Genomic DNA, 22,002 nt, shown 5'->3' with positions numbered 1-22,002 from the left:
GGAAATGGTGATTTTGGCTTGTGGAAAGCCAAAATCAGAGCTATTCTTGGCCAACAGAAGGCTCACAATGTCCTTCTTAATCCATCTACCCTACCAAATACAGTCACAACTCAAGAGAAAGAAGATTGGGAGCTTGCAGCCTATGGTACCCTAGTTCTAAATCTAAGTGATAATGTTTTGAGGCAAGTCCTTGATCAAGAGACAACCTATAGGATTTGGACTAAGCTGGAAGATTTGTATGCCACTAAGGATTTTCCAAATAAGATGTATCTTAGGGAGAGGTTTTTCACTTTTAAAATGGATTCATCAAGATCTCTTTCTGACAACCTTAATGAATTCAAGAAGATTGTTTCTAAGTTTAAGAACATTGGGGAGAAAATTGGAGATGAAAATGAGGCCTATATGCTTCTAAACTCCTTACCAGATTCCTACAGGGAGATTAAGAATGCATTGAAGTATGGAAGGGACACCATAACTAATGATGCAATTATCTCAGCCTTAAGAACCAGAGAACTTGAGCTACAGACTGTAAAGAAGGAACAACTAAGTGGTGAAGGGTTGTTTGTGAAGGAAAATTTTAAACTAAATCAGTCTAAAAGAGAAAAACAACAGCACACTCAAGAAAATAAGCCTAAACATAAAATCAAGTGTAAATACTGCAAAAAGAAGGGTTACCTGATTAAAGACTGATTCATTCTAAAAAGGAAGAATTAGGAAAAGGAGAAAGAAACTAAAGGCAAGCAGCTTGAAGCCTCTGTTATAGAAGGCTCTTTTGTCTACTCTGATGCACTAGCCTCAACATTTGACAAGGCCAATCATGTAAACCCCCTTGGAAAATATGATTGGGTCTTGGACTCCAGATGCACCTACCACATGATCCCTATGAGGCCTTGGTTCAACACCTATAAGGAAATTGGTGGAGAAATGATTTACATAGGAAACAACCAAGGTTGCAAAATTAAAGGGATTGGCTCAGTGTCTCTGAAACTCAAAGATGAGATAGTGAAACTTCTCATAAATATCAAATATGAACCACTTCTTAAGAGGGATCTAATTTCCTTGGGAATGCTTGATGCTGTAGGTGTGAGTACAGAGGAAAGGGTGGAACTTTTGAGGTTCTAAAAGATTCCAAGGTGGTTCTTGTTGGGGAGAAGGTTAATGATTTATTTGTGGTTAGAGGAGTAGAAATGATGACATAGGTATATGTTGTTACTCGTAATCAACTGAACAGAAGTTGACCTATGGCATAAGAGGTTATCTCATATCAGTGCTAAAGGACTGGAAGTTTTACCCAAGGGAATTTCAGACCAACTCACATTTTGTGAACATTGTGTATTGGGGAAAGCTACTAGGCATAGTTTTACTAAGGCTCAACACTTAACAAAGGCTATTCTTGACTACATTCACTCAGATCTTTGGGGGCCAGCCCCAACACCTATCCTAAGTGGCTCAAGGTACTTACTTTCCTTTACTGATGACTTCTCAAGGAAAAGTTGGGTTTGATTTCTTAAATCAAAAGACCAAGTTTTTGATAAATTTAAGAATGGAAACTCATGATTGAGATGCAAATTTTAAGGAAATAAAATACCTAAGGACAGGCAATGAGTTGGAATTTTGTAGCAAAGAATTTAATAAGTTTTGCGAAGAGACGGGAATTACAAGGCACAAGACAGTTAGATATACACCTCAACAGAATGGGGTGACAGAGAAGCTAAACATAACCATTATGGAAAGGATCAGATGCCTACTGTCTGATGCCATTCTTAGTGAAAAATATTGGGTTGAGGCTGTAGCCTATACTGCCTATACCCTAAACAGGCGCCCTTACACATCCCTAGACTTCTTAAAACTTGAAGAAAAATGGTCCAAACATCATTCTAATCTAGAAAACCTATGGGTATTTGGATGTATTGGATACATACATCAAAATCAGGGGAAACTTAAGTCTAAAGCTGTAAAATGTATGTTTTTGGGGTTCACAGAAGGTGTTAAGGGTTTCAAGATGCGGAATCCTATTGAGAAAAGATTTGTGGTCAACAGGGATGTTACCTTTAGAGAAAAGAAAATGTTTATGCAAAGGGAGAAAACTACAGTTGAGATTCCTAAGAGCCTTACCACTAGAATTGAGGTAGAGACACCTAAGGAGACATCCACTAGTATTAATCCTCCAAATGATTCAGAAGAGGAAGAGAAAATTGTTGGGCATCGTAGGGTCCTGTAGTTTGTTAACCTTGTATGAACAAACATTTCTGTGATTGATAATATATGATATTTTATCCACTTTTGTCTATGAAATATATGATATTTTAGTTGCATTAACCACAAACCAATAAACTAAGATCTATGACTATCGTTGTAACTTTAACATGTATGTGGAGACATACAAGTGGATCGTGTTTAAATGATAACCTAAATGGTCTATAGTATATGGATAAGGATGGGTACCTTATCGTGGTGACACTACGTGTATGGCCCGCTTTATAGGTGTTACAAATGTTGTAAAGTGCTACAAATGATCTGATCCTGATCGTTCATGTACTTGACATACGAGCGGGGATATTCTATATAAAAGAGTTTGTACAAGACCGAACTACGAAATGTTTAGTCTTGTTATATAAGGCCATTCATAATTGAGACTTTCATTTCACTAGGATGACCATAAGTAATATGACCTTAATCCTAAGTGAGTTGTGAACTCCTGTTTTTGAAGGCAGTCCTTTGATTTGCATGGGTGAGAGTGTCCAGATCGCGGACTCAACAAGCCTACCATTTTGGGGGATTCGTCTGATTGGGGAGCTGGGAACTTAGCTACACAAGATGAAATTCACTCCTTCCCTGAAGCAGGGGTAAGTCGATAAATTGCTCCCTTAAGGGCTGATTCCGGATCTTGAACAATGTGGCGCCACACTCTCTCTTGGCCCGAGAGGAGTTTATTCATAGTGGGACTATGATCTATTGTTCATTAGAGGGATCAGTGGTACTTAAGGAGTTAGATGTAACTACAGGGACAAAATGGTAATTTGGCCCAGTTGTATTTACGAGCAATTTGTGAAGGGTCATCGTACTGTTGATTGGTTATATCCAATGGACACAGAAATATATCTGTAGTGCGAAAAGTGCAGCTATTGGTCTTTAGTGAAGTGCCCGGTAGTTAACGGATGGTGGATAATGTGATTAAAGAGTTTAATCAGTTATTCACGTACCATTGGAACTTCAAGCTACAGGTCCATGAGGTCTCCTTGGTAACTCAATGGATTTAAGTTGAAAATAATTTTTTGGGTTAATTTGAAATGTTCAAATTAACAAGAGGGGATTTGATTATATATGATATAATTAAATTATATATGATATAATTGATATAATGTATTTGATACATTATTGTTTAATTGAAGGAATAAAATATTTGAATATGATTCAAATATATTTTCTATGAATAAGATTCATAGTTATTAAATTTAATATCAATATGATTTATATTAAATACCATAAAATAGAGAAAAGAATTATAGTTTACATATTATATATGATGCAATATTAAAACTATAAGTTATAATATGATAAGTTAGTTATCATATTTACTTATGATTTATTAATTATTTGATAATTAAATCTTTTTTCTCCACAACCACCCTTAGTAGGGAGTTATTCGGTTGTGTGGAAAAATGGAAAAATTAAAATTGATTTTTAACTATTCCGTGTGATAAGAATATTTAAGCGATCAAGTAACTACACGATTGGAGTTGAGAGCCTATGCGATAGTCTTACTTTCTCTAAATGACAGAGTATCTTTGCTATACGATAGCCTTGTGCCTACTCTATCGTCTTCCTCCTCAAACTCCAAACTTCCCCTCTAACCAAAATTAGCCAGAGCCCACCACTCTTGGATTCTCACACCGAGAATACCAAGGTCACCAAGTGGTAGTGTCCTGTTGGTTAAAGGATCAAGTTTTTTCTTGCTGCTTGTTCGAGGAGTGTTCAAGTTCGTCGATGCGTTCGTGAACGAGTTCGTTCGAGGGATTAACTTGAAGAACGGTTCTTTAAAGGTATAATCTCTAAACTTTGTTTTTAATTCAGGAGCATGCTATAATTTAGTTTCTAATGCATAATCTGTTCTGTATGACTGTAAATGTATGTGTTCAATCATAATGGGATTTGGACGATCCGCTTCCGCTCAAAGGTTCTCTGTAAATAGAGTTCCTTCAATTGCAGAGTCAAGTTTTGTTCTGATTTCCACATTCCGTTTGCTGTATTGAATTTTGTTTACAGTTTGGTGGGTTTTAAGTTTCTACAATGCGTTTAAATGTTAAATGTTAGTGGATGTTGTTGATGGATGTTTCAGGATAGTTGTCTTTGTTTAATGCCTTCGTTTTACTTTTACAAAATTTAATTGTAAGGGTCCCTGCGTTTTTGGGCATAATCACTTGCAATCGAGTTTGTATTCTTTTAAGTTTTTGAGTCATTCATGAAGAAGCTTCAGATGCAAGAGTTTCAGTTCACTTCGATGGAGAAGACAAAATGTTGGTGATATTGTGTAGCTCAAGCTAGACGATCATTTAGATTTGGCTATGAGTTCGTGTAGAATTGTTCTACTTGATTGTGTAGTATTTGCTAAACGATCGCATAGCTAATGCTACGCGATCGTGTAAAGTGTTTACTCGATCGTTTTGCATTGAGAACGCTTTCTCTTGGGATTCGATCCCTTCAGTTATTACACACCAGTCCAATCCAGGGTTAGACCACTGAACCGCGGTTAAGAACATCCTCAAGTATCTTAGAAGAACGATGGACTACATGCTAGTGTATGAAGCTAAGGATTTGATCCTTATAGGATACACCGACTATGATTTCCAAACTGACAAAGATTTAAGGAAATCCATGTAAGGATCAGTGTTCATCCTTAACGGGGGAGTTGTAGTATGGCGTAGCATCAAACAAGGATGCATTGCAGACTCCATTATGAAGGCTGAATATATAGCTGCTTGCGAAGCAGAAAAGGAAGCAGTTTGGCTTAGGAACTTCCTAAGTGATTTGGAAGTCGTTCTAAACATGGACTTGCCTATCACCTTATACTGTGACAACAGTAAGGCAACAACGAATTTGAAAGAGCCTCGCAACCATAAACGAGGAAAACATATTAAGAGGAAGTATCACATGATACGGGAGATTGTGCCACGAGGAAATGTGATCATCACAAAGATTGCTTCAGAGCACCATCGAACCTAGGGCAAGTGGGAGATGTGTAATGGGTATATGGATGTCCTAGTTTATTGTATTTATTTACCATTCCCTTATTTTGGGTTATTGATATTATGTACATTCCACTAACTAGAGTTTTAGTTCAAGTGAGAGTTTGTTGAGTTTTATGCCCTAAAACTCGTAGATAGTAAATGTAAATTATTGGCTGTCATTAATAAAGAATTATTGATGTTATTTCAGTAAGTGTTCTTGATTGTGTTGTATTCATTTTGTCTTAATAACCCTAAATTCAATAAACTAACATCCTAGGCTATCTTATGAGTTCTGAACTATATGTGGAGACATATAGGGATAAATGTTCAAGATATAGCCTAAAAGGTCTATAGTATAAGGATAATGTTGGGTATCTTATCCAGGTGACACTATGAATATGACCCACTTTGTATTCATTACAAATGCAATGATCTAATGTGTTCGTATAAGTGACATACGAGTGAGGGTATCCTATACAATGACTTTGCATAAGACCAGACCACGAAATAGTAACCACTAGATGTAACTCCGTTGACTACTTAGGTTTCTATTTCAATAAGATGACCTAGGCAACTTAGTCTTAATCTTGAGTCTATTATGAATTCTTTTTCATGAGGGATTGTCCTTTGATTTGTATGGGTGAGAATGGCCAGTTCTGCAACTCAATATGCATATCATTTTGGGGACAAGAACGAGCGGAGAGCTGGGAACATAATAATACAAGATGGATTTCACTCCTTCTTGACTTTAGGATGAGTAGATAGTGTTCCTTTAAGTGGTGTCTTCGGATTGAACAAAGAGCCCTACCCTCTCACTAGCTCGAGAGGGATATCTGTTTAATGGTTGGACCATAAACATGTTGTTCATTAGAGAAGCACTGATACTTAAGGATACAGAGGTAACCCAAGGGTAAAATGATAATTTGACCTAGCTGGTGTTACAGACACTCGTGAAGGACTAACTTACTATTATTAGTCTATATCCATGGACACAAAAATATATCTGCAGTGAGAAAGTACAACTGTGGGTCTTTAGTGGAGTGTACCCACAATTAACGAATATTGATTACTGTGGTCAATGAGTTTAGCTAATTAATCTCATATCGTTGGAGCTTCTAATTTGTAGGTCCATGAGGTCCCCTTCCTAGCTCGTAAAGGGCGTTGTGGTAATTATTACTTGAATAGAATTTGTAATGTTCAAATTCACTTAGGGAAATAGTATAATGTATAATGATACATTATACTATAAAGTTTATATTTTAATTAAACTTTATAATATGAATTTAATTTTGGATATGATTCAAAATTAATTTATTGGAGAATTAAATATTTGAAAGAGTTCAAATATCAATTTAATATGAATTGGATTTGTATTAAACTATAGGTTAAAATTAATGTGTATTAGATTCACATTAAAATTATAAGTTATTAGAGAAACACAATTGAGTATGATTCAAATGTAGGATACATTAAATATTTGATATTTAATTTGGTAATTAATTAATTGGAGAATTTATTAATTATTAATTTTAATTAAAATAATTAAATTAAAACTATAGGTTATGAGAGAGGGATGTATTAGAATATGATTTAAATGAAATCATTAATTAAATAAGATTTAATTAATTATTAATTGTAACGACCCTAGTTTCCTACTACAATCTAGGACGCTACTTCATGCAATGCATGGGCTTAATCGTACAATTTCTTTTAAATCATCAAATTAAAGAGCCAAGATTTTATTTAATAATGCTCAACGAGCAAAGATGTGAAAACATAATAAAATAATAATAAATAAACTAGAGCAAAGTAAAAATAAAATAATTTTACTATTCGGGATACCCCTAAACCCTACTAAAAACAATGAATGAAATTAAATAGTCAAATAATAAAATTGATATATTCATAAAAGTGAAAGACGCCTATCTCCTAAAAAGATTCCAAAACATAATACTATATGTGGAAACAGTGAATCGTCCTAATGGCCAGGTCAGGGATCTCTTTGTTCATGCACCAGTCTGTCATTACTTTTACCTGAAAAATAGGGAAAGAAAAGGATGAGTATAAAATATACTTAGTAAGCAGTCCACTACTGGGCCATCTCAATGATCTATAGTCTATCCATTGGACCAAAATACAACAAGGGCATCATAAACATGGCATAGGCATAAAGGGGAACCCGAAGGCACGCTTTCATAAAGTAGTGACATAAAGGTCATGGCATAAATACAAATGGTGATCCCAAAAAAGGACACCGTACATAAGCATAGGATGTGGCCCGAAGGCTCACACATGCGATGTGCATGGCCAAATGGTACAGCTAACAGTCACTAAAAATCTCATGTGGACATAAAGCTTACAAGCATCCAGTACATAAATAAACATAAGCATGCAATCAAGGCTATGACTCAGCATAAAACTTTAAACACTGTTACCCATATCCATTCAACTGTTCACAATCTACTTATAACTCATACATCAGTACTCAAACATCAGGCCTTAACAACATTATATTTCATACTTCAACCTTATCACAGTACCCTTAATCCTTACATCCAACTTTATCACAGTAAGAATACTTCAAATTCAACACATCAAATGTCAGCACAAAAATCCATAGCAGAATTTCATCATAGTTTCACATATGACATAAAAATTTCTCAAGAGGCCTAACAACATCCTAGGGCCAACCAACAGTAAACCACTTACCTCAGGATACCACACTGTCTAAAAAACGGGACCTTACTCTGCTCGAGAACTTCCTTCACCGTCGTACGTTCTGAAACCAATCACAAATTAGGCCCAAGAACTCCAAAAACAGTGAGCTGCCAAAGGGAACTGGAACTTACCCTGAACAGTAGGATCAGGCGAAACCAACACGAATTGGCAACAACCGACACTGTTCTGGTGTGCAAAGAACGAGGTGAGCTCTGACGCGCATTGGGCTTCAACTATCGACGGAACACTGATGTGCGACGGACGAACAGAGGCGGAAGGAGAGCTCGACGTGGCTGGAATGAAACACGCAGCTGGAACGAACTGCGTCGGGTCGAGCGACGGACAGAATCTACTTCTTGGTGTACGCTCGATGGCAGCTTCGGCTATCGACGAAAGGAGAAACGACCGGCGAAGAACTGGCGCGGATGTCGAACAGCGATTGCAGAAGGGGGGACGACTAGAGGAGGAGGAAGAAGAAGAAGAAAAAGGAAAAGGGAAAAAAAAAGAAAACCCTTTTTTTTGTCTTTTGCACGCATCCCAAGGCCCCCCTTTTTAAAACCCTACTTCCCTCTTCTTAAAAATAATCAACATTTTCCCCCTATTTTTTTCCTTTTTTTTTTTAAAAAAAAAAACTTTGGGGTGTTACAATTAATTTTTTAAATTAATTAATTAAATAAACTTATTTGATTTATTAAAATAAAATTTTAACTTCCATGTAGGGAATTAACAGAAACGTGGGATGACTCCCACGTTTTTCTCTCTCTCTCCTTTGATTAGAATTCTGTAAGATTTGAAGAACGTAGGAGATTGCAATTTGATACACAAAAACTTTCTATGAACGAAGTTTTTTCTCAAAAAATTCTCCTTCTTCTCATAATTCTAGTTCCCATAAACCAATCTAAAATCTCGAAGAGTGGGAGGGTTTCTGATTTGGTGGTGTTCGAGATTTCAATCCCAAAAGAGAATTGGCCATTTCATCTGAGTCGTCATACGAAAGTAAGTTTTGTTCTCTTTCTCTGCAAGGTTGATCTCTTAATTTTAATATATGCTTAACCTAGAAATTTTAAAGTAGGTTTATTTTTTTTAATCTCTGTGATGTTTTGTATTTCCCAGTGTACTGTATTTCATGATTTCTAAATTAATTTCGAGAAAAGGTCCTGATATTTTCCGTTGTGCTAGAGTTTTTATCCTTACAATTATCTTTGGAATCCTGACATTTCTTCGTAGGTTTGTCATCTCTTACGACAAGATGAAGCAAGCCTATGGCATAAACACCTAGGCCATGTGAGCATGAAGACGATTGAAAAAACACTAGCCAAAAATACTATATCTGATCTTCCATCTTTACCTACTTCAACTGGAATTATTTGTGGTGATTGTCAATCAGGTAAACAAACTAATACCCTACATAAACAGATATCTCACTCTTGTTGAACAAGTATCCTGGAACTTCTCCACCTGGACCTAATGGGTCCTATGCAATCAGAAAGTCTTGGAGGTAAACGACATGTTTTAGTTATTGTTGATGACTTCTCCAAATACACTTGGATACGCTTTTTCTGAGACAAGTCAAATGCATTTACAACGTGAGAAAGATCTGAATGTGATATGAATTAGGAGCGATCATGGTAGAGAGTTTGAAAACTCTCAATTTTCTATCTTTTGTGATTCAGCTTTGATTTATCATGAATTTTCTGCACCAATCACTCCCCAGCAAAATGAGTTTGTGGAAAGGAAAAATCGTACTTTTTAGGAGATGGCTCAGGTGATGTTGCATGCTAAATATTTTCCATTTCACTTTTGGACAGAGGCAGCTCTAAACACAACATGTCATATTCATAATATAGTTGTTTTATGACCATGTACCTTGAGCACAATTTATGAAATATGGAGAAGAAGAAAACCAAATGTTAATTACTTCCATATCTTTAGTACGTGCTACATCCTAGTTGATGGATCTAATTATCAAATGTTAACCAAATGTTAACCCATAGATGGATCGTTTAAGCTTACAGACTTTCTGCTCCTGTCCGTGTTCGATGAACCCTTCTGGTTGAGACATAAAAATACTTTCATATAGATGACCATTTAGAAAAGCTGTCTTGACATTCATTTGCCATATTTCATAGTCATAATATGTGGCAATGGATAGAAGTATCCTAATCGACTTTATCATGGTAACAGGAGAAAAAGTTTCTTCATAATCAACCCCCTTCTCTTTGGGTAAAACCTTTTGCCACGAGTCTGGCTTTATAGGTTTGCACTTTGACAGTTTGGTCTCATTTTCTCTTGTAGATCCATTTGTAACCTATAGGTTTAACCCCATGTTGTTGATCTACAAGTTCTCAGACAGAGTTGAAGTACATAGACTCCATTTCAATGTTCATGGCTTTAAGTGGTGGCTTTGCTGCCAAGTTCGTGAGGAGTCCGTTCATGGGTAGACGATTTGGTGGACGATTGGTTTGGATTGCACAATGAGAGCAAGAGGTGCAGTCCATGAATGAGAATGAGTCTTGAGGCGAAGAAAGGTTCTTCAACTGGTACGTATCTCGTTCTTTGTTATTTATATTTCAAAGTATGCTTGTAATTTGTTGTTAAATGCATATCTAGTATGTTTGATTATGAATCTGGTAATTTTGTTACAATGAGTTTAAAACGATCTTGCTTCTGCTCACCATTGTTGGACTATGAGTTAAAACAATCTGTTAATTCTGTTACAATGAGTTCAAATTCAGAGGCATACTCAAATATTAAGATGGACGTGACGAGATAACAATTGTTGTTGATGGACCAGCTTGATCAACAACTCTTGTTGATGTTTCTATAGCATCTTTGGTCATTTCTTGCAATATTAGTTTACTGCGAGGTAGATGATTTTTTATAGATCTTCTTCCAAGAATGTAGCGTTTGTTGATACAAATACTTTGTCTTCTTGGGGATCATAAAACAAACTTCATTTTGTTTTTTTGGGGTATCCTATAAAGAAGCATAACTTCGAATGTGTTTTGTGTCCTTTGCATAATTCATATGGTGTTTCTGAAACAATTTTTAAAGAAACTACGTTTAGAATATATACTACAGTCTGTACTGCATACCCCAAAAAGATTGAGGTAACTGAGCATAACTCATCATTAATCGGACCATGTCTAACAAGGTTCGATTTCTCTTTTCTGCAACACCGTTTTGTTGGGGTGTTCCAAGTGCTGTGAGTTGGGATTGAATTTCATGATCTACTAGATAATTCTAGAACTTTAAATCCATATACTCACCATCTTAATCAGATCGAAGTGTTTTAATTCTTTTACTTAATAAATTTTCTATCTCGGTCTTAAATTCTTTGAACTTTTCAAGAGTTTCAGACTTGTGACTAATTAAGTAAATGTAACTATATCTCGAGTAATCATCAATAAAACTGATGAAATACTGATAGCCTCCTCATGTTTTTACACTTGTCGGACCACATAGATCTGAATGTATAAGTTCGAGAGGTTCTTTGGCGCGAAGACCTTTGTCAGAAAAAGATCCTTTTGTCATTTTTCCCTCAAGACATGATTCACATGAAGGTAAATAACTATCTTCTAACAGATTTAGATGATCGTTTTTTACTAATCTCTCAATCCTTTTAAGATTAATATGACCAAGTTTGAAGTGCCAAAGATAGGCATTAGGAGAAAATTTTCGTTTTTTATTTCAAGTCTCGACCATTTTAAACATCTCTATATTTAGAATGGCCTTTTCTTTAGTTAGTTTTAATATGTACAAGTTATTTTCGAGTCTTGCAGAATAAATATGAATACCTCTTGAAAAAACAACCACTTTATTAGAATCAAAAGATATTCTGTACATATTTTCTAGCAGGCAGGAAATGGAGATTAAGTTTCTTTTCATCTTAGATACATAATACACATTCCTAAGTAAGATAAAAAAAAAAAAAAAAAAACTCTTAAAAAAAATATCTTGACATCTCCCACTTCATGAGGAGCTGATTCGGGCTGTTACAGAGTTTCTTCAGAAATTGAACCCGAAAAAAGAATGGAAGAAGTCATGACTGAAATGACTTCATCCGTTCCCACCTTGAAAGTCATTTCCTATTTAGAAAGTTCTCTCCAAGAACTAGTGTTTTGTCGAAAAGTGCAAACATGATTAGCGATGCCTGAATCTAATATCCAGGTTAGGTGAGTATTCTTCACTAGACATGTTTCAACTACTAGTAAATCTGATTTACTTTGTTTCGCCTTTTCCGCTTTCTTTTCAGCCAAATACTTTCATGCCTATCCTCTCTACAATGGAATCTTTACTTTGGGAGTCTTGTTTTTGTTTTTGTTTTTCTTAGCAGTGGTTTTCTTTTTCCCTTTATCCTTCTTCTTCATTTGCACAGTTTTATCTTTTGGAGAAGAACGAATAGACTTTTTGTTATCAATGGGTCTTGTTCCAGACGACGACCTCTTAAAAAACTTCTTAGGTTTAGAAATAACATTTACTTCTTTTTCCTTAAGTTTTATCATAGAGTGATATATCTGTAATGTTAGGGTTGATGCCCTAAAGTCTCGTGTTCTGTAGTTTGTAAATAATTTGTACGAATGCTTGTATTGTATAGTATATGATATTTACATCACATCTTGTTTTATGCTCAGTTGCATGTTTTATTTGCTTTACCACAAACCAATAAACTTAAAATCCTTGGTTAACTGTATGTAACTCAAACATGTATGTGGTGATATAAAAGTGGATCATATCTTGAGTGATAACCAAAATGGTCTGTAGTATATAAATATAGGAGGGAAACCTTATCTTGGTAACGCTACGGATGCGGCCCGCTTTGTGGAATGGTCACAAGTGTTATAACTTGTCACAGATGATCTGATCTTGATCATTCATGTTGGGGACATGCGAGCAGGGGCGTCCTATACAAAGAGTTTGTATAAGACCTGACCACGAAGTGTTAACGTCTTGTTATTTAACATCGTTCATGATAGAGACTTCACTTCACTAGGATGACCATAGGTAACATGGACTCAATCCTGAGTGAGTTAGGAACTCCTGTCATTGAGGACGGTCCTTTGATTTGTATGGGTGCGAGTGGCCAGGTCGCCGATTCAAACCTACCATTTTGGGGATTTGTCTGATTTGGGAGCTGGGAACTTAGCTACATAAGATGGAATTCACTTCTTCCCAATGGCAAGGGTAAGTAGATAGATAGCTCCCTTAAGGGCTGATTCCAAGGCTTGAACAATGTGGTGCCACACACCTTCTCTTGGCCCGATAGGTGTTCACACATAGTTGGACTATGTTGTATTGTTCATCAGAGGAATCAATGGTACTTATGGAGTGAGATGTAACTACATGGGAAAAATGGTAAATTGGCCCAGTTGTACTTACGAGCATCTGTGAAGGGTCATCGTACTCATGATTGGTTATATTCGATGGATACAGAAATATATCTGTGGTTAGAAGAGTTCAGCAGTTGGTATTTAGTGAAATGCTTGACAGTTAACGGATGGTGGATCTTGTGGCTAAAGAGTTTGATTAGCTATTTACAAACCGTTGGAGCTTCGAGCCACAGGTTCATTAGGTCCCATGGGTAGCTTGGATAAAATCAAGAATGAGTATTTGGGTTAATTTGAAATGTTCAAATTGACAAGAGGAAGTTTGATTATATATGATATAATTGGACTGGTTAATTATATATGATATAATTGACTAAATGTATGAGATACATTATTTTGGAGGAAATTAGATATAAATATGATTTATATCAAGTAGAGGAGAAATTACTATAGTAGATTTGTGATATCAAACTATAAGGTAAAAATATAATATGAATATATTTATTAATGATTTAATTGGTTAATTATGTGATAATTGGCCTAAGATTTCTCTCGGACGTGCGTTAGTGGGAAAAATCGCGTCGGTTATTGTAACCGAAGAATAAAATGAAATTTTGTTTCATTTTGCAAAGGTTCGAAAGGTTTGAAAAATTTGGCGTCAATGTGGAAAAGTAAATGACCGCATAAGTCGAGAGCCTATACAATGGTCGCTCAACGCCTAAACGATCGCACACCTCGCGCTAAACGATCGCACGCAAGTTCCTAGACGATAGGATAGCTTTCCTAAACGATCGTATAGTGTGCCGTGTTTGCTAAACGATCTTTTACCTTTTCCTAAACGATCGTTCAGTAAAACCTACACGATCGTGTAGCTTCTCCTAAACGATAAGCACTTAGCTATACGATAGCTTCCTTTTCTCTCCCACTTGCTTATGGGCTACACGATTTGTTCTTCCTTCTACCTCTACCAAACTCACCAAAAGCCACACTTTGGGTTCTCACTCCGAGAATACCAAGGGCTCCATTTTGGTGGTGTCGTCTCCGCTGCGTTCATTTGTTCGTGATTGATCATGTTGCTGTAGACGACGCATTTGCTGGGCGATAATAGATCGGGTAGAGGTCTTCCGCTGCGTTGAGTTCCAAAGCTTGAAGAGCGTTTTCAACTAGTATGAGACCTCTTTCCCTTATTCTTTAGTGTCCAAAGCATGCCATTAATTATTGTTTGTTTGCATAACTGTATGTTCGAATGTATATGTTGTTTTTCGGTCACGGTGAAATCGGAAAGATCCGAACGCACTCATGGATGCTCTTTGTTAAGAGATCTTTCATGTAATTCGTTCAACAACGTAGTCAAATTGTAAGCAATTTTGTTCATAACAGCATTGGTTCTAAATGGCAGATAACTCTCTGGGAGAGATTCCAATATCATACTTACTTGACTTATCTCATCTATTATCGTCCCATAAGTCTCAGCAACATTAAAATGGACCATCATATGGAGAACATGTTCTCTAACGTTGGACCCGTCTTTCATGCGAATACTGTAGACATACTTAATGGCTTCATGTCGAACAGAGGATGACAGTTGCCCGAACATCTCCTAAAGCTACGCCATTATCTCATGGGCGGTAGGCATTACCTCATGTTTCTTATTAAGTACATCAAATGTACTTGTTAAGATGTAGGCTTGAGCATTTTCATTAGCCCTAACCCATTAATCATAGATGTCCCGAACATTTCGGTTCACTGTTGTACTGGGAATCGGAGGACATTCCTCCGTCAACACAAACCTCAAATCATCCACAACTAATATTGTATTGTTGTTGGATTTTCAGTTTGAATATCCTTCACCATTAAACTTATCGAAAGCTTGCAGTTGTATGATTGAATTCGACATTGCTGAAATAATTTAAACAAATTCTATTAAAATTTATGCATCTAAATCCTATTTTAGTAAAATAATAAAGTACCCAATAAATCTTTATTTATTTGCAACGATACTTTAATAATTTAGAACAATTGCTATCGAGGGGCAGTCAAGAATTTCTTCACTAAAGCAAGACAATTCTTAACCAAATACTATATTAGAATAACTCTTTACTCCTATAGTTCTTTTGGTTATTGTTTTCGGTCAAGATCTTTACTAACAATCAGTAATTCTTGTAAGTGTGACCCACCATTTTCAGATCTTATAGAATGGTATGAATATGCCCCCGAGATGGAAGACAATACCTAAGACGGAACTATAAGACCCTATTCATTACTGAAGATTGGATTGTTTCGAATTCTATGTTACAACCCTCCGTGGGGATCACCATGGTTAACGACTAGCTAGTGCCGCCTAAAAACGACAGCAGGCACAATATAAGAATCTCACGGTTCAAACTAATGGAGGAGACCGTAGGACAATGTTGACACATTTCCTTCACCCACTTACTATGAACTACTTCCCCCATTCACCTTGTTATTGACCCATGAAAACACTTTTCGAATAGAGTAGTCGCGGTAAAAGTGACACGAAACCAAGCATGGATCTCACGGTGTAAATTCTTGAGGACGTGGGAGCTAATAACTATATATTGAATGTATTATTAATCTCCTACTAAAGTGTTCTAAATGTTTGGGTATTTATTTACTTAGGTTAAAACCAGCTAACTTTTTAAACAACCTAAGTCTATGTCATTTTTTTTCCAAGTATAACATTTATATTTGGATATAACCTTACGATGTCTAAGTGTTTAAACCAGTTTTAAAAATCACACCGCTGACGCAAGCTCATAAAATCAGTTAACAACGCTCAAACTTTTGGTCATAATCCCCAAGTAGGAGGTGTTACGTAAATCGTCAACTTAATTACCCCCAGCCTTAGAAAGGTTTATGAACTGATTTGAGTTTGTAACCAAATTTTATAAGGTAACAATCTATTTTTAATGGTTAAAACTTGTTGTTAACCTAAATGAGCATGCTATGTATCTTTGTTATGGATTTTAAAGTCTAATTACTTTTTATAACGACTTACAAAAAATAGACATGTTAAACATCCACAACATTCATCAAAGGCATTAATATAACATTTATATTAAACAAAACCTTATACATGCATGATATATATTATAACAATTTATAACATACTTTCAACCCATGTGACATGTTTCCTACGGTGAGATTTTAAATCTACATGGTGTACTGTATGCATATAGAAGATTTATTTAATTATAACACACATCACATGAAAAAACAAATATACTGATACGGTTTTTAGTTTTGACATCTTTAGGTAAACAAAAGCCTATGTATTACAAAATACAGTTGACAGCTCCAAACTGCTTCTTGACCACTTCGAACAACTCCCAAACCAAACCCAGAATGCTTGAATCGGATGTGAACCACCTGAACCGGTCAATCAAACCAATTTTGAAAATGAATCAGGTCAAGTTTGAAGAAGACTGGTCAAACCCGTCAATCTTCTCAAGCATGTTCAAGAATCTCGCATGGATTAAAATTTGACTAAAACTTGATCCCTTGCCGTAAGTTGAAATCTCGTTCAAAACTTGATCTCTCGCTGCAAGTTGAAATCTCGTTCAAAACTTGATCTCTCGCTGGCTCATTGAAATCTCGTTCAAACCATTAGAGTCTCGATCCTGGCTTGAAATCTCATTTGAACTTGATTCAAAATCTCGCTCGAACTTGAAATCTCGCTAGGACTTCCATCAGAATCTTGTTCGAGCTTGAATTCTCGCTCAAAATTGATTCAAAATCTCGTTTGAACTTGAAATCTTGCTTGAAATTCCAACAGCATCTCGCTCGAGCTAGAAATCTCGGTCAAACTTGATTCAAAATCTCGCTCGAACTTGAAATCTCGCTCGAAATTCCAACAGAATCTCGCTTGAGCTAGAAATCTCCCTCAAAGTTGATTCAAAATCTCGCTTGAACTAGGTCCAATTTCGTTGGAAAATCAAACAGTAGCTGGAGAACTGGAAATCTGCAGCTCAACCTTCTTCACTTCTTTCTTCAAGTACATCCTAATTTCAACTTCTAATGACTTCATATAAATTACATTCTCTTAAGCACATATTATGGCTTGTTAAACAAGAGCCAATTACAGGAGAAACAACATGATTGAAAAACTAAAATGCCAAAACACTGGAAAAACCATATCAACATATTATTTCATGCAGTTCATGAATAAACACCCACCAAACTCAAATTAACAATAGTGAAGCGCTTAAATCATGCTCTAATACCAATTGAAGGAATGAATATCATGCAACAGAAGAAAGCAGAATCAATAAGCATTTAAACTACGTTTAATTTGAATTTTAAACATGTTGTTCATATGATATTCATAAGAGGGTTTGAAACACATATTACCGTTGAAGATTTCTCCATAAATTCAGCTAAAAAACACCAAAATAGAGCTTGAATCACCGAGAGGACTACCACCAAGATCTTCTCTATTATGCCCAAGCTGGAACGTGTGGTGGAAACACTTAATCAAGTTGAATTGATGAAGAACAAGTAAGGGAGGTATGTAGAGTTTTCAGTTTATCACTTCATCGAGTATAACACCAAATTGCTTAATATTCTTCATGCATGGAGCTTCTATATATAGGAAGAATTCATGCAAATGTATAGGGTTGCATGAAGAACAACTCTAACTTGAAGATCATTACAACTACAAATGGAATTTGGAGACTCTCCAACAAACATGTTAGTGGGGTTTTCCCAAAAATGGAAAAACCCATTAACCTAAAATGATTTCAAAAAATAATTTTATTTAAATTAATTTTATAAAATTAATTCAAAATGATTAATTTAAATAAAACTGATTTTAATTGATTTTTTAAATTAAACTTTCTTAATTAAAATAATATTAATTTAATATCTAAATATTAAATTAATAAAATATCAATATCACCAGTAAATCAATTTTATATTTAAATCATAATTTAAATATTAATTGATTTTCCAATTCGTTTAATTTCAGTTAAATTAAACGTTTATAATTGTATCATATACAATCAATCGAAAACCCTAAAAATTGAATTTGAACATTTCAAATTCATAACCCTAGTTTCATACATCAATACTCAATTTGTTATTCAAATTTAATGAGCTAGTAGAGGGACTTAATGGGCCTATAGATCATGAACTCCAACGATCTGTAATTAATTCGTTAAAACTCTTTAATTGAATTAATTACTATTCGTTAACTATCAAGACATACCACTATAGCTTGATAGTTGCACTCTCCTCACTGTAGATATGTTTCTGTCCATATAAACCATAATCAGTAAGTTGATTTTTCACAGGTTGTTTATGATTACAGTTGGGTCTAAATTACCGTTTTACTCTTGTAAATACATCTTGTTCCTTAAGTTCCCACTGACCCTTTAATGAACAATTTTGATTCACAATACTAATTATGAATCATGTCCTTTTCCATCATGAGAAGGCGGGGCCCTGATTGTTCAAGACTAAAATCAGTACTTAAGAGAACAACCTATCTACTATCCCTAAAATGGGTAGGAGTGAATTCTCCCAGCTATCCATCTGATCTTATCCCCAAAATGGAAGGCTTATTGAGCAGTGTTGTTGGACTACTCTCACCCATGTAGATCAAAGGATAATCCCGAATAAACAGGAGTTCACAGCTAGCTTAGGATTAAGATCGAGTTATCCTTGGTTACTTAAGTATGAAATAGTTAGTTTTAACAGTAAACAGTCGTTATAAAGAAAAGTAACTATTTTGTGGTCCAGTCTATATGCAAACTCATTGCATAGGAAGCCCCCACTCACATGTCTCTACATGAATGATCTGTTGATCACATCATTTGTATTACCTATATAAAAATGGGTTGCATCCAATAGTGTTACCAAGATGAGATACCCAATTTCATCCATATACTTATAGATCATTTAGGTTATATACTATTAACTTGATCCTGTTTATGTCACCACATAAAGTTAAAGTATTCATACTATAGCAATGGATATGTTTATTGGATTTTCAAAGTCAGGATACTAAGATTTAAGGTCATTTCTTCAATTTGCTCTCCATTTCTAAGTTCGTAGCCTTCGTAGTAGCTTCATAATATTTTATTGATAAATAGAATGTTTAACATAAAATTTACAAGCTGCAAGTTCTAGGACACTAATCATGTTTGTTCTTCTTTTCAGGGGATTAGATCCTAGCGATAGCTTGAGGCTGGAGAGATGATGATGTGAGTAGACACCGAACACGTCGTCTCAGTGTGGTAGTGGAGGGCTCTAGTTGACTTTACAGAAAAAGTCTATCATTTTGAATTATGTTTATGTAGTTCTCAAGTTAAAGAGGAACTTGATTTCTGTAAAGTGTCTGATACAATGTAATTTTACTCTTAATTTTAATTTGAATAAAGTGTTTATTCATAAAGATAGAGTTAAAATCTGTTCAACAAATCTAAAAAATAACTTGTATGTGCTAAGGTCGTTAGCAACGAGTTCCCTTCATAACATAGAGATGTTTAAATTTGTCATAACTCAAAATAAACGACAAAAGGTTTCTCAAAAGGAAAATGCCCAACTTTGGTAACTTCGATTAGGGCACATCGATCTCAATAGGATTGAGAGGTTGGTGAAGAATGGACTTCTAAGTGAGTTAAAGAAAAATTCTTTACCAGTGTACGAATCTTGCCTTGAAGGCAATATGACTAAAAGACCTTTTACTAGAATGTGCATTCTGATGATTACTCTTAATATGGGTATGTTTATTTCATGCAACAGAATTCTGAATCCTTTGAAAAATTCAGAGAGTTCAAGGCTGAAGTTGAAAACGCATTTGATAGACGGATTAAAATAAATCGATCGGATCGAGGTGGAGCGTTTTTGGATTCGGGTTCCAGAACTATATGATAAAACATGGAATCGTTTCCCAACTTTCAGTGTTGGGTACACCTCAGCAGAATGGTGTAGCGAAGAGGAGAACAGAACATTGTTGGACATGGTTTGGTCGATGATGAGTTACGCTTCCTTAATCCGAACCATTTGGGGTTTTGAAGTGGAGACTGTAGTGTATATCCTCAACGTGTCCTCAAGAGTGTACAAGAACGCCTTTGGAGTTGTAGAACGGGCGTAAAGCTAGTTGTATCACTTACTTATATGGGGTTGGCCAAGCATATTTGCCGGAGGCTAATCCAAAGAATTGGAACCACATTTCGAGGTTGTACTCTTTTTAGGCTAACCTAAAGGTACACGAGAGTGTTACTTTTATGATCCTAAGGAAAACAGAGTGTTTGTGTCAATGAACACTACTTTCCTTAGAGGAGGATCATATTAGGAGCACAGTCCACGTAGTAAGATCGTGTTGCGTGAGCTTTTCAAACGAAACTAATGAAACTTCAATAAGAGTTGTTGAAGGTCCTGCTCCATCAGCAAAAGTTGTTGATGGTAAGTTCATCTGGTAGGTCAATTCCACCTCAAGAGTTGAGGGAAACCTCGACGTAGTGGAGAAGGGTTGTGAACCACCATGTTCGCCTATATGGGTTTCACAAAAATCCTGGCTATGGTAGCCGTCCGTTGTCTTATCAGAAGGTAATGGGGGATGTGGACGGGATGAATGGGTCAAAGCCATGGATCTCGAGATGGAGCCGATGTAACTTCAACTCAGTATGGGATCTTGTAGATCAACCTGATGGGGTAAAACCTATAGGTTGTAAATGGATCTACAAGAGGAAACGAGCTGCCGATGGGAAAGTGCAAACCTTCAAGGTTAGACTTATGGCAAAGGGTTTTATACCTAGGTGGAAGGAGTCGACTATGAGGAGACTTTCTCACCTATTGCCATGTTGAAGTCTATCCGCATCCTTCTATCCATTGCCACCTATTATAACTATAAGATATAGCAAATGAATGTCAAGACCTGCCTTTCTGAATGGTAATCTTGAAGGAGACCATTTATATGGTGCAGCCCGAGGGATCACATAGCCCAAGGTCAAGTGCAAAAGGTTTGCAAACTGAATCAGTTCATTCATGGGCTGAAATAGGTGTCTCGATCTTGAGCATTTGGTTTGATACTGCGCGATCAAATCGTATGGCTTTGACCAAAACGTTGATGAGCCTTGTGTCTAATAAGAAAATCATCAACAATTTAGTAGTTTCCTAGTGTTGTATGTAGACAATATCCTACTCATTGGGAATGATGTAGGTCTACTGACTGCAGTTAAGAACTGACTAGCGACCCCAATTCCAAATGAAAGATTTGGGAGAGGCTCGGTTTATCGTTCCTTGGTATTCAGATCTTTTGGGATTGGAAGAACAAAATGCTAGGGTTGTCTCAGGCATTGTACATTGACAAGATGTTGCTCAAGTACTCGATGCAGAACTCCAAAAGGGGCCTATTGCCTTTCAGGCATGGAGTTACATTGTCTAAGGAAATGTGTCCTAAGACACCTCAAGAAGTTGAGGAAATGAGATGAATCCCCCATGCATCTGTCGTTGGCAGTTTGATGTATGAGATGCTCTGTATTCGACCAGACATCTGCTATGCTATGGGGATTGATAGTAGGTATCAGTCTAATCCAGGACAGGGACACTAGATGATAATGGGCATAAATGAACGTTATCATAGTGCTAAGTTCTTAAACAATGTTGGATTGCGTTGATGAAATATGTTAAATTGCGTCCATTAAGCATAAATTCTATAATATTATGGTCGCATGCATTCAACGCATTAGAACTATTGATTTTTG

Source organism: Benincasa hispida, chromosome 8 (assembly GCF_009727055.1).
Source record: "Benincasa hispida cultivar B227 chromosome 8, ASM972705v1, whole genome shotgun sequence".
NCBI classification, from domain to species: domain Eukaryota; kingdom Viridiplantae; phylum Streptophyta; class Magnoliopsida; order Cucurbitales; family Cucurbitaceae; genus Benincasa; species Benincasa hispida.
Note: the sequence above shows the minus strand (reverse complement) of the source record.